This window comes from Desmodus rotundus, chromosome 3 (assembly GCF_022682495.2).
Source record: "Desmodus rotundus isolate HL8 chromosome 3, HLdesRot8A.1, whole genome shotgun sequence".
Classification (NCBI taxonomy): Eukaryota; Metazoa; Chordata; class Mammalia; order Chiroptera; family Phyllostomidae; genus Desmodus; species Desmodus rotundus.
In genome coordinates this window covers 112,487,617-112,500,613 of record NC_071389.1, presented here as the reverse complement: position 1 = coordinate 112,500,613, position 12,997 = coordinate 112,487,617, and the positions used below count along the sequence as shown (strand labels likewise).

At 41.1% G+C, this 12,997-nt stretch overlaps 1 protein-coding gene and 3 pseudogenes across 1 annotated transcript in view; 3 read left to right on the top strand and 1 right to left on the bottom strand.

The window, feature by feature from the left end:
- Nucleotides 1–12,997, bottom strand: part of ADIPOR2 (adiponectin receptor 2) — a 94,247-nt gene that overhangs the window by 78,549 nt on the left and 2,701 nt on the right. The window lies entirely within an intron of this gene.
- Nucleotides 526–1,835, top strand: LOC112309770 (interleukin enhancer-binding factor 3 pseudogene; annotated as a pseudogene).
- LOC112305958 (interleukin enhancer-binding factor 3 pseudogene) lies at nucleotides 1,675–2,962 on the top strand (annotated as a pseudogene).
- Nucleotides 7,492–12,179, top strand: LOC128780508 (protein SDA1 homolog; annotated as a pseudogene).

The following is a 12,997-nucleotide window of genomic DNA, read 5'->3' as shown; positions in this document are numbered from 1 at the left end:
AACAACTGAATCTAAAAAACTTAGCAAACAATAAGAACAAGAACAGAATCATAGATATGGAGATCATTTGGAGGGTTATCAGTTGGGAGGGGAAAGGGGGAGAATTGGGGAAAAGGTGCAGAGATTAATTAACAGATATTAGTATGTTAGGTAGGTACAGAACAGATAGGGGGGTGCTAGGCACAGTACAGGAAATGGGACAGCCAAAGAAATTAAATGCATGACCCATGGACATGAAGAGGGGTGAGGGTAAGTACTGCCAGAGGGAATGGAGGTACTGGGTGGAGGGCGCAGAGGGGGAAAAATTGGACAACTGTAATATCATAAGCAATAAAATATATTTTTTAAAAAGAAAAGGAAGAAACACACAAAAAAATAAAATGTGGTTGAGAGAAATGACATTTGGGTAAAATCTACAAAATACAGGGGTAGGCAAAAGTAGATTTATAGTTGTTCATATGGAAAATAGATAATACAAGATTAAAAATTAGGATACTGTCAAGATAACTGAAGAATTGATAATACCAAGGAAATCTGTCACAATTTGAGAAGATAAGCTACAGAAAAAGAAGTAAAAGTGCGTCCACTGCAAATTTTGTGAGTGATGATCACCACATGATGGCAAAGCATTCTTCCATTTATCCAACCCAAGAGGAACTGGAGGCAGTCCAGAACACGGTGTTCCATAGAGAGCGGGTTCTCAAAGCTGTGTCTAACTGAATCACTGAGCAGGAGAAAGGCAGCAGTGAGCATGTTCAGTCTTAGAACTTGGATGACACCAAAGAAGGGACCAGGGAACAGAAGACAGAGCACATGACCAGTACCCTACAAGGCATGATGCATGTTGGAGTAGTTGGACCTGGAGCTGGTGCTGCTATCCAAGAAGGAGTCCACGACTGCCCTCCTGGACAAGGTGACTGACAACTTGGCCATCTTAGCTCACTGTCATTACAGAAGACAACAAAATACTCCAATCTGCTGATGATGCTGCAATAGTGATAAAAAACACAAAAGAGCCTCCATTGTCCCTGACCATCCATCCACCTGACACCCCCCATTGTCAAAGAAATGGAAAAAGTATTAGCTGGAGAAATGCTATCAGTCAAGGACCCCCTGGACATCCTGGACAGGCAAAAATGCCTTGCTGCCCTGGTGTCCCTCCGACATACCAACTGGTTCTAGGTTACAGCCAATGGGATGCAATCATGTGTTATCGCCATCCAGGTCCTGAGGGACCTGTGCACCCACATGTCCACCTGGTGTCCTCTAGTAGGATGGCCCCTTGAGCTTCTCTGTGAAAAGCCCATCAGCACAACCAACACATACGTGGGTGCTGGAATGCCTGGCGTCAGGCACTGTGATGCCAGGTTGTTCTAGTATTTATGAGCCTTGTGAAAAAGAAGCCACTGATGCCATTAGGCATCTAGGCAGACAGCAATAGGAAGATATCACAGAGTGTGCAGCACTGCAACTCGCTGCATTTGGCCAGCCTGCATAAAGACCTGAGTTATGGATCCTCCTTCTTTAAAGATGCCCCAGAAACAAAAGAATGAAAACCCAGTGAAGCCCTGACTGGTATTGGTTGAGCATCATCCTGCAAAGCAAAAGGTTGCCAGTTCAATTCCCAGTCAGGGCACATGCCTGTGTTGTGGGCCTAGTTCTTCATTAGGGCACATGCAAGAGGCAACCAACTGCTGTTTCTCTCACACATCAATGTTTCTCTCCCTCTCTTTCTCTCTCCCTCCCTCCTCTCTAAAAATAAATAAAGAAAATCTTTAAAAAAATAAAGAAAACCCAGCGGACTACACAGTTCAAATCCACCCCCGTATCCAGTACCACCTATGCCATTATGCCAATGAAACACCCAGTGGAGGAGGATGGAGAGGAAAACTCTCCCAGCAAAACAAAGTCAAAAGAAAAGTTAGAGCCTCCCCAGGCTATGAATGCCCTGATGAGGCTGAACCAGCTGAAGCCTGGGCTGCAGTATAAACTTGTTTCCCGGGGTGGGGGGGGGGGGGTCAGTCCATACCCCCCATCTTCACGATGTCTGTAGAAGTAGATAGCAGCCCATTCAAGGCCTGCAGACCTCCAAAAAGACTGCCAAGCTGCATGTGGCCGGTAAGCTGTGACAGGACATGGGCTTGGCTACAGGTGCCACGGGCTTGCCTACAGAGACTCCGGTAAGGGGGAGGGCTCAGCTGAGGAGACAGAGGCCATGCCAGCTGTGGTGGCCCTGCCGCTCATGGTAGAAGCTGCTTCAATCCCCAGTGCTACCTCCACCTCAGATCCCACTGCCAAGCAGGGGCCAATCCTTACTAAGCATGGCAAGAACCCTGTCATGGAGCTTAGCAAAAAGAGGTATATCCTCAAGTAAGAGCTCACCCCAGAGACTGGTGGCAGCCACAACAAGTACTTTGCCACAGGAGTCGATGTAGATGGACAGAAATTTCAAGGTGCAGAAAGGTGGCAAAAGCATATGCCACCCTTGCTGCACTAGGGAAGCTGTTCCCTGATGTCCCTCATGCCCTTAAAGCCAATTAAGAAGAGAGCACCTGTGCCTGTCAGAGGTACACCAAAATTTGCTGCTAGGCTGCAAAATCTTGGCTTTGGTATGGGAGGCCCCATGCACAACGAAGTGCCCATACCCCCAAACCTTTGAGGACAGGGAAGAAGAGGGAACATCCATGGCCAAGGAAGAAGAGGATTTGGTGGTGCCAACTATGGAGGCTACATGAATGCAGGCACTGGGTATGGCATCTGTGGGTATGGAGGTAACCTGGCAACAGTCAGCTACAGTCAGTTCTACAGCCATGGAGGGCATTTTGGGAATGCTGGTGGTGACAGAAGCAGGGTAGCAGTGGTAGCTCCTCCAGCTATGGCTCCAACTACCAAGGCGACAACTACAACCTCCCCAGTGCCCCAGAAACATGCCAGCAATGGGAATCAGCCACATGAAGGCTAGCAGAAGCCCTCCTAGGGCTCAGGCTACTAATTCCACCCAAGCCAGCAGCAGTCCTACAACCAGAGCCAATACAGCAACTATGGCCCCCCGCAGGGAAAACAAAAAGGCCATAGTCATGGCCAAGACAACTATTCCTCCTACTCCAACTCCTACAGCTCCCCCCAAGGGCAGCTGCCACTCTAACTACAGCTAGGAGAGCAAATTCAACTACAATGGTAGCAGAGACCAAAGCAGCAGAAACAGCTGTAGTTCAGGTAGCTCACCTACAACCCAGGTTCACAGTGGGGGTTACAGAGAAGGTTCTGGGGGTGGCTCTTCCTATCAAGGCAAACAAGGAGGTAATGGTCACAGTGAACTACAACTCCCCAGCGTCCTGCCAGAATTACAGTGGCCCTCCCAGCTCCTACCAGTCATTACAGGGAGGTTACAGCAGAAACACAGATCACAGCATGAACTACCAGTACAGATAAAGCCCTGAGGGTGAAGATTTGTAGCTTCTGCACTTACCCCTCCTTGATGTAAGATTCAGTTTTATGAATCACAGTTAACATGTCTGAGGCCCCTCTAGGTCCCCTTGACCTACCCCATCCTTACTGCCATGTTGGGAATACAGCTGGTGACTCTGTGACCTGTGTTTTGACCCATATTTAGCTGTTTTGGGGACTCTACATCTTCAGAGGTTTGTTAGTTACCATGACAACTAACTTTGTCCTAGTAGAGTTCTGAGTTCTTAGAATTCAGTATTCTTCTATTTACAATCAGTGTTAGCTAACCCTGTTTGGTCTGAAATAGTTACAGAAGGGATACTTCATCTGTTAATGCTTTTGTGGAGTGAGTTAAACAAGCTTTCTGTATTTTAAGGCTTTAGTGTTTCAGTTTTATGTGAAGTTTTTATTTTAAAAAACCATTGGGAAAGAGTAGGGGTTTTTTTTTTGTATGTCTGGATCATTCAGACAGTATAGCTGAATGTAGACAAATAAAGAAAAACAAATAAATAATAATATAAGAAAAAACTGTTTCACATGTAAACACACTTTTGCCCACCACCTATATGCTCTATATCTACATCTCTAGGTTCTAGTTCTGGATCAAGTAATCGACCAATCACATTACTCTGTTCCAGAAGTCACAAACTTGAACATGTGAAACAGCCTGGTGAAAAATATAAAAGGCTATTATTGTGCTGATCTGAAACTGCTTAAAAGATTTACAACTCAAGCACACTTTCCCTCCCAGGAGCATGTCTGCACCTTTCCCTTTCTTCCTCTTCTCCCCCCAACAAGTGTCAATCTCCTAAACTCTAAGGGACCCCACAAGACTTGCAACCAGGGGAGCAATGGGCAGCAGCAGCTTCTCCAGGGCTACCGAACCCCCTGAACTTGTCCCCACAGCCCCCTTTTCTCTGACTTCCCAGTGAAAGGACAGCAGCCCTGCCCTGGATGACTTCTTTCCCATAACCTTTCTGAACAGCCAGAGAAGCCCTGCCCAGGCTCTCTCATGTTGTTTCTTCTAACCTAGGCCTTCCTTGTTTCATTGCCCCAGCTTTAATAAATATACTCTCAAAATTAAAAACTAAAAATAAAAAACAATTTATGTCCTGGCTGGTGTGGCTCAGCGGACTGAGTGCCAGCCTATGACTGGAAAGATGGCAGATTCAATTTCCAGTCAGGGCACATGCCGAGGTTGAGGGCCAGGCCTCCAGTTAGTGACATGCAAGAGTCAACAAATTGCCCTTTCTCTCACACACCAATGTTTCTCTCCCTCTCTTTCTACCTCCCTTCCCCTCTCTCTAAAAATAAATAAAATCTTTATAAAAAAAAAAGATTTACAATTCAAATTTACAATACTTTGTTAAACAGCTCTGTTAAATGCCTATGCATATAAAAAAATTATATTAGATCCCTGCCTCACATCATATACTAAAAAAACATTTTTTCAGCCAGAAGAATCAAGACCTCAATATAAAAAAAAAAAGTCTGAAACTTTTGGAAAGAAATATGGGAGACTCTTAATGATCTCAGGATATGAAATAGATTTCTTAGACACAAAAGATACAAACCATTAAGAAAAAATAATGATGGATTTGATAATCACCTTTATTCAAAACAAACCATATAAAAATTAACAGGTAAGACACAGAGAACAAAAGATTTCTGCAATTCACTTAAGAGACATAACCAGAATATAAAATCAACTCCTAAAATCAAATTATAATGGCAACCCAATTGAAAAGGTAGGAGAGGGAACAGCCCATTCATGAAAACCTGAATAGTCACTCAACATTTGAAAACATGCTCAATCTCATAATTAATCACAAAATTAAGACAATGTGGTATCACTTCACACTCATCTGATTGGTAAACATGTAAAAAATCTGACAATTTCATGTATCATGATTTGGTAACAGCAAATTCTGTTCTAATGCTAAAAAATGCTAAGTGGTACAATTTTGGGGAGCAACTTGGCAATATTTCCATAATCTCCAACCCAGTAATTCTACTTCTAAGTAATTTACCCTAGAGGACTTCATTTCAAACTTAGTACACACACACACACACACAGACACACACTGCAAAAACACTTATCCTACTGCCTGCAATACAACCTGATACTGTTCCACCCTACTTTAATTCCTAAACTGATTTCCCAACCCATTAATGGTTTCCAACATGCAGTTTGAAAACCTCAACAAAGGCCTTAAATATGTGCACAAGGATTCCCAATCAGGAATGTTCAATGTTGTGACAAGAGAAAAAATTCTGAGAAGTCCTAAAGTACATTACAGCTGGCTGGAGAGTGAGAGACAAGAGTAGTTAACCAGTTAACAGCTGTGGGCCAACTAACAATAAACTTGCTCACATTTCTGACTGTACCTTGGAGCTTTGAATAAACTTCTATAGAGACCACCAGATGCCACAGCATCCTGCTTATGCATGAACTTCCAGGACTTGCCCAGCACCAATCAATAGTAAATATTCTTCCTAAAGGACTGTGCACCTTCCTTAAGAACTGCCTCCCTTCACCTTTTCCCACCCACTTATCTGTAGCCAATGCAAATTCATTCAAAACAATTTAAACTTTTCTTCCTCGAACATAGTTTATATACAGGGGTGGACAAAAATAGGTTTCCAGTTTGAAGTACACCAGAGCTGTTCTTGTATTACTGTATATTAATCAGTGTATTATTGTATAATTATTGTATTGTATTAACTGGAAACCTACTTTTGCTCACCCCTGTATATAAAAGAGCCCGTGAACTCAAGGGCAGAGGATACGCTGCCTTCTCCACCTAGCCCTGCTGCTGATGGCTTGGACTGCACTCCTAGGACCTGTCCTTTCCTGGCTAGCATTTGGCTCAATAAACCCTTTCTTTCCGAAAAGCTTTCTGCCATGAAAAAATTCACAAAACGCTCATCCTTACTACCTGCAATACAATCTGATAGTTTTCTATCTAGTATTTTGTATAATGGTAGCATTGTTTTTAAGAAAAAAAATGGAAACAATCTAAACACCTATCAACATGAGAATAAATTTAAACTGGCTGTATTCTTATAATAATTAAACAATACACCAGATAGACATGATGATGATAAAGTTGAACCATATGAAAACTACCATTTTTGTGGGTAAAATGGTAAAATATCCATTTCATATGACCCTAAAAAGCAAGTTTCATTAAAAAAACTAGTTACAGAATAGGCAGAAAACTGTTTCCATAAAGCTTGAAGATATGCAAAACAGTATTATAATCTATTTGTAAATATATTCCTATTAAGAAATTCTATAAAAACAGGCATTGGGAATGATCAGCAACATTCAGGATAATCATTACTTCTGGGAAGTAAAATATAATCCAGAAGATGCTTCAACTGTATGTTCTCTTTCCACTTTTTCTTCAAAAAATGCGAAGTATGGGGAAATGTTCAGATTTAGATTTGATTTATTTATTTTTAGAGAGTGGGGAAGGGAGGGAGAGAAACATCAATGTATGAAACAAACATGGATCTGTTGGCACTTGTACCCCCAACTGGGGACCTAGCCCACAACCCAGGCACATGCTCTGACTGGGAATCAAACCAGCAACCTTAAGGTTCGCAGGCCAGAGCTCAATCCACTGAGCCACACCAGCCAGGGCAGGATGTGTTAAGATTTAATATAGTATGATGGATATATGGATATTAACTATACTGACTCTTTGTTCTGTATGTTTGAAATATCATAAGAATAAAAAAGTCTGTTAGCCAAATAAAACACACATATGCAACCTAATTCAAACCAACTCCCTTACAAAATCTCTTTCCTTAGTTTAAAATGTTAATGTTTAGCCCTCACCTTTTTTTAACTAGGGCCTCTAGTCAAAAACAAAAATAGCGCCCTGGCTGGTGTGGCTCAGTGGATTGGGGGCCAGCCACTGGACTGGGGGCCAGCCCAAGAACCAAAACGTTGCCAGGTCGATTCCCAGTCAGGACGCATTCCTGGGTTTCAGGCCAGGTCCCCAGTTGGGAGCATGCGAGAAGCAACTAATCCATAAACCTCAATGTTTCTCTCCCTCTCTTTTTCTCTCTCTTTCCCTCTCTCTAAAAATAAATAAATAAAATCTTTTTTTAGAAAAAGTAGAACAAATCAATGTTTCTTCCTCCCTCCCGCTCTCAAAAATCAATAAATTTTAATTCTATTGTTCTGTGGTCATCCATTAAAAAGCTTCGAAGTGTCCTTTCTCACAGGTATTTTCCCCATGCCTGAGGATATATTGGCAGCTTCCAGAATTTAGCTTCCTTTTTTTCCTTTGTCCAGATTTACTGTATGTCCCCTCTAATACATGGTATACTCCAAAACAGAAAAGTCAAAACCATGGGTTACATGAAACAAGTCCCCTATTTAATCTATTCCTTAACTTCCAAAACTGAATACGGAAAGTAATTGGGTAGGTTAATTATTTCTAAAAAAAATAGGTCCTAGAATATCAATCAGTCTTACTTATCTCATTAAGGATGAGCTAGAGACTATACACCAAGATGACAATTTTACACTGTAAATTTTCAAGTTTATATTTCACAAAGACTTTGAAAAGGTTATTTTTAACAAAGTTAAAACACTTTACTCACTAGTAACCCCAATAGAACAAGATACAATTTAGGTTTTAAAGAGACTGTTTACTCAAGACCTGCTATATACCAAGGTTGCTATTCGGTATGAAGAAGGTTGTACACTCCTTACCCTCAAGAACTAGGTAGCCACTGAAAAGTCACCAGATCCTATTTTAGCAGAAGTGGCAAATCATACTGTTTTCAAGCTCCAAGTAGGAAATCTAAACAGAGGAGCAGCTCTAAAGGAATACTTGGAAGAACAATTAGAGAACGTATACCCCACCTAAAGTAATTCTAAATTATATCTCCCAGTGAGATAGATACAATATTTTGCAAGAAATGTTTAACAGCCAAGCAGATATATTTTTTTTAACGGTGGCAATGGCATCTTGACTCTAGACCTCACCAACACCAACATTTCTGATGAAAGTTTACATTGCTGTGACCTTTCTGGATGGCAGTCAGGCAATATACATCAAAATGAAAAACATATTTCCTTCCACCCAGTAATTAGATTCTTAGAAAGTTACTCGGAAGAGTTATTAGCGGCAGCCACTACCCTCTAGCCTGCCCACTCTCAGAGATGCAGATAGTACATTCTGCATCTCTGAGAATGTATGATCGCTTTTTACTCTAATAAATCTTGCCACTATCACTTTTTTAAAAAAGTCCTTAGCATGCAACAATTGTACATGCAAGGCACATGTACAACATACAATAAATTTAAATAATCTAAATGTCCAGCAATGGGGACACTATTACATTATCGTGTACTCGCTCAGTAAAATACTAAAGAGCTAATTAAAAAGAACAGAGTAGATGCAGATATATTGACATGGAAAGTTATTCATGAATTTTATTTTTTTAAGCACACTATGAGACAAGGGCTGTTTCCCCCACACCTGGAAGCATGGTTCCAAACCACAGCCTGAGAAGGGCTGGCTGGTGTCAGTGGTGAGGTTTTCTGAGAATTGCTCACTGTGAGCCCGTCTGCAGCCAACATGCCCAGCAGAAACAAACACAAGCCACAGCCACCTATGGTACTTACAGAACTAATAAAGTAGACCCTCTCACCTACACTGAGGAGTTTCTACAACAGTAGAAAGCTCCCTATAAATCCAATGTGGAGATTTTCAAATTGCAACAAAAGACACCTGCAAAGTACTAGCAAAGCTAATGTTTATGGCACAGATTGGTCACTGCTGCCCAAAACATCTATAACTTTCCTCAAAAGCAGAAAGATCTGCTCTCGTACAATTACACTACACTGTCTTGAATCTAGGTCTTGCAATAACAATTTGCAAAGCTCTGATCTCACTGAGAGGAATCTCATCAATCCATCATTTGCTAGAGCAACTTCTACATTGCGCTTCTACACTGCCATAGAAGCACCTAAAACCTTATATATTCATATTGTGACTGGTAAGAATACAAGCACAAAATACAAGAATAAAGTATCAAAAATACAACAATCACAGAATTTCAAGTACATATGTCAAGAACAGCAATGCAACTGCACTCAAGATATCTTTGGAAGTGGTAACTGAACTCTACAGAAGAAATGCCGCCAAAAAAAATGTCACAACTGCATGTTTCTCTAAGGTCACAAATTAGTTGCTGTCTTGAAATTCTTCCTAAAGAAGGATGAAGAGGAACAGGACAGTAACCCAATGCTAGTGCAGTATGCCACAGGGAAGAAAGACTCCAAACACAAGAAAAGGTTGAAAACATTATGAAAGTGCTTCAAAAACAAAAGGAAAAAACAGGTGTTTTTCAGCTATCCATTAGATTCATAATCCCCAAGATTTTGCAAAATAACAACTAAAGCAGCTAATGAGCTCTAAGGAGGTATTTTAAGTAAAGATGATGCTCATGAACTTTGCAACCAGATTGGTGGGAACTCATGAGCTTTTTCTAACTTCTACCCCTTTACGCAAAGGTTTCTGCAGCAGCACCAAACCAAAGTAACAAGATCTGTTTGCTGCACAAACATCTCATCACCTGGTAGTCCTAAAGATCATTCATTCACTCACTGAGCATGACTATGACCTCCCATTTTGATATGGATAAGAACTCTGGGGAAGTCATGACGGTAGAAGTCAGTGCTATGAAAAAAAATGGCTCAGACTTCTGGCCAAGATGGAGCATAGGTAAATACACTGTGCCTCTTCCCACAACCAAAAGAAGGACAACAACAAATTTAAAAACAAAAAACAATCGGAACTGCCAGAAAATCAACTGTACAGAAGTCCAACAACCAAGGACTTAAAGAAGAAACATTCATCCAGATGGTGAGGAGGGGCGGAGATGGGCAGCAGGGGCAGAGAGGACTCACAACAATACAGTGGCTGGAGGACCTGGGCGGGCAAGGTAGTAGGTGGTAAACCAGGGAGTTCCACATTTGTGTGTGGATAAACCAGGAGGAACAACTGGGGAGAGACAGACAGCGCAACCCCGGATTCCAGCCTAGGGAAATAAAGCCTCAAAACCTCTGACTGAAAAAACCTGTGGGGTTGCAGCAACGGGAGACACTCCCAGTCTCTCAGGAGAGTTTGCTGGAGCACAGGGCCTAGAACATATCCAAACCCACCCACCTGGGAATCAGCACCAGAAAGGCCCAATTTGCTTGTGGGTAGCAGGAGAAATGACTGACAGATGGCATAACCCCTCTCCCACTTACAGCACCACAGCACAGGGCTTCCCCACTCTGGCGAATACGTAAGGTTCCACCCCTTACTACTTAACAGGCGCACAAAGACAAAAATATATGGCCCAAATGAAAGAACAGATCAAAGCTCCAAAGATAGAACTAAGCAACAAAAAGATAGCCAACCTATCCAATGCAGAGTTCAAAACACTGGTAATCAGGATGCTCAAAGAAATGGTTGAGTACAGTCGCAAAATAGAGGAGAAAGTGAAGGCTATGCAAAGTGAAATAAAGGAAAATATACAGGGAACCAACAGTGAAGGAAAGGAAACCAAGACTCAAATCAACGATTTGAACCAGAAGGAAGAAATAATATTCAACCAGAATCAGAAGGAAGAAACAAGAATTCAAAAAATGAGGAGAGGCTTAGGAACCTCTGACAACTTGAAACATTCCAACATCCGAATCATAGAGGTGCCAGAAGAAGAGAAAGAGCAAGAAATTGAAAACTTCTTTGAACAAATGAAGGAGAACTTCCCTAATCTGGCAAAGGAAATAAACTCCCAGGAAGTCCAGGAAGCTCAGAGAGTCCCAAAGGAGTTGGACCCAAGGAAGCACACACCAAGGCACATCATAATTACATTACCCAAGATGAAAGATGTGAGAACCTTAAAAGCAGCAAGAGAAAAAAAAGATAGTTACCTACCAAGGAGTTCCCATAAGATTATCGGCTGATTTCTCAAAAGAAACCTTACACGTAAGAAGAGGCTGGAAAGAAGTATTCAAAGGCATGAAAGGCAAGGACCTACATCCAAGATTACTCTATCAGCAAAGCTATCATTTAGAATGGAAGGGCAGATAAAGTGCTTCCCAGACAAGGTCAAGTGAAAGGAGTTCATCATCACCAAGCCCTTATTATATGAAATGTTAAAGGGACTTATCTAAGAAAAAGAAGATCAAAACTATGAACAGTAAAATGACAACAAACTCACAACTATCAACAATTGAACCTAAGAAAACAAAAATGAACTAAGCAAACAACTAGAACAGGAACAGAATCACAAAAATGGAGATCACGTGGAGGGTTATCAGTGGGGAGGGGGAGGGGAGAGAATGGGGGAAAGGGCACAGGGAATAACAAGCATAAATGATAAGTACAAAATAGACAGGAGAAAGTTAAGAATGATATGGGAAATGGAGAAGCCAAAGAACTTATATGTACGACCCATGGACGTGAACTAAGGAGCAGGGGAATGTGGGCGGAGGGGCAGTGCAAGGCAGAGGAGAAGGGGGCAGGGAATGGGACAACTATAATAGCACAATCAATGAAATATATTTTTTGAAAAACAAAAAATAATGGCTCAATGACAAATAACTACCTGGCCCACTATAAAACACACAAAGATAAGAATGTGATGATGTCTGCTAGAATTGATCCAATGAGTCTGAACACTGAATCCTCAGCTGTTGTAAAAGAAAATTCCAGAGTTAGGCTACAGATGCCTTGATAAAATCAAGAGCACAAGAGTACGGGCATTAGATGCTGAAGATTACATTCCAGGAACTTCAGTTCTGGAAGCTGAGGAAGAGAAAGCCAGGAACAATAAAGATGGCTGGGAAAATACCAGTCTCAGTGAGGGGGATGATGGTGATGGTAAATGGGTTCATGTGCACCACTCTTCCAATGAAGAACAAGAAATCCCTAAGAAGCTGAACAGCTGAAAGGAAGAGCCAGAATGTCCAGTCAAAAAAAATTATAAGCATTACTTGAGAGAAAAGCAGCTGGTACTACAAGACCAACTTTTGAGAAAGATTAAAAGAATGAAGTAACTAACTCCCAAGCAAGTTTCCCTTTCCAAGGAGAATAAGTTTGTGTCATTAATCTGCAAATTAGTGAATTAAGAATGTTTATTTGCATCAAAAAGTCCAGAACTACTATTATTTTGAAAACTACCCCAGAAAACACAGTGCTAAACAATGACTGGTTTGATCTCATTTTTAAAAAAAACTCTGCAACACCAAAAAATAAGCCTTAATATAAACTAAATTTTAAGTAATAGCAATACAACAATATTGGTTCATGAACTATAACAAATATGCCACATTAATGCAAGATGTTATTAACAAGGAAAAATGGGGGATGGACAATATGGGAACTTTCTGTACTACCTGCATAAATTTCTGTAAATATAAAGCAGCTCTAAAAAATAAAGTATTAATTATATTTAAACCTGCATATGTAGACAGATTTGCAATTGTCTTCTTGCAAATGGAAATGGAAAGAGTGAAATGGAAAGAAGA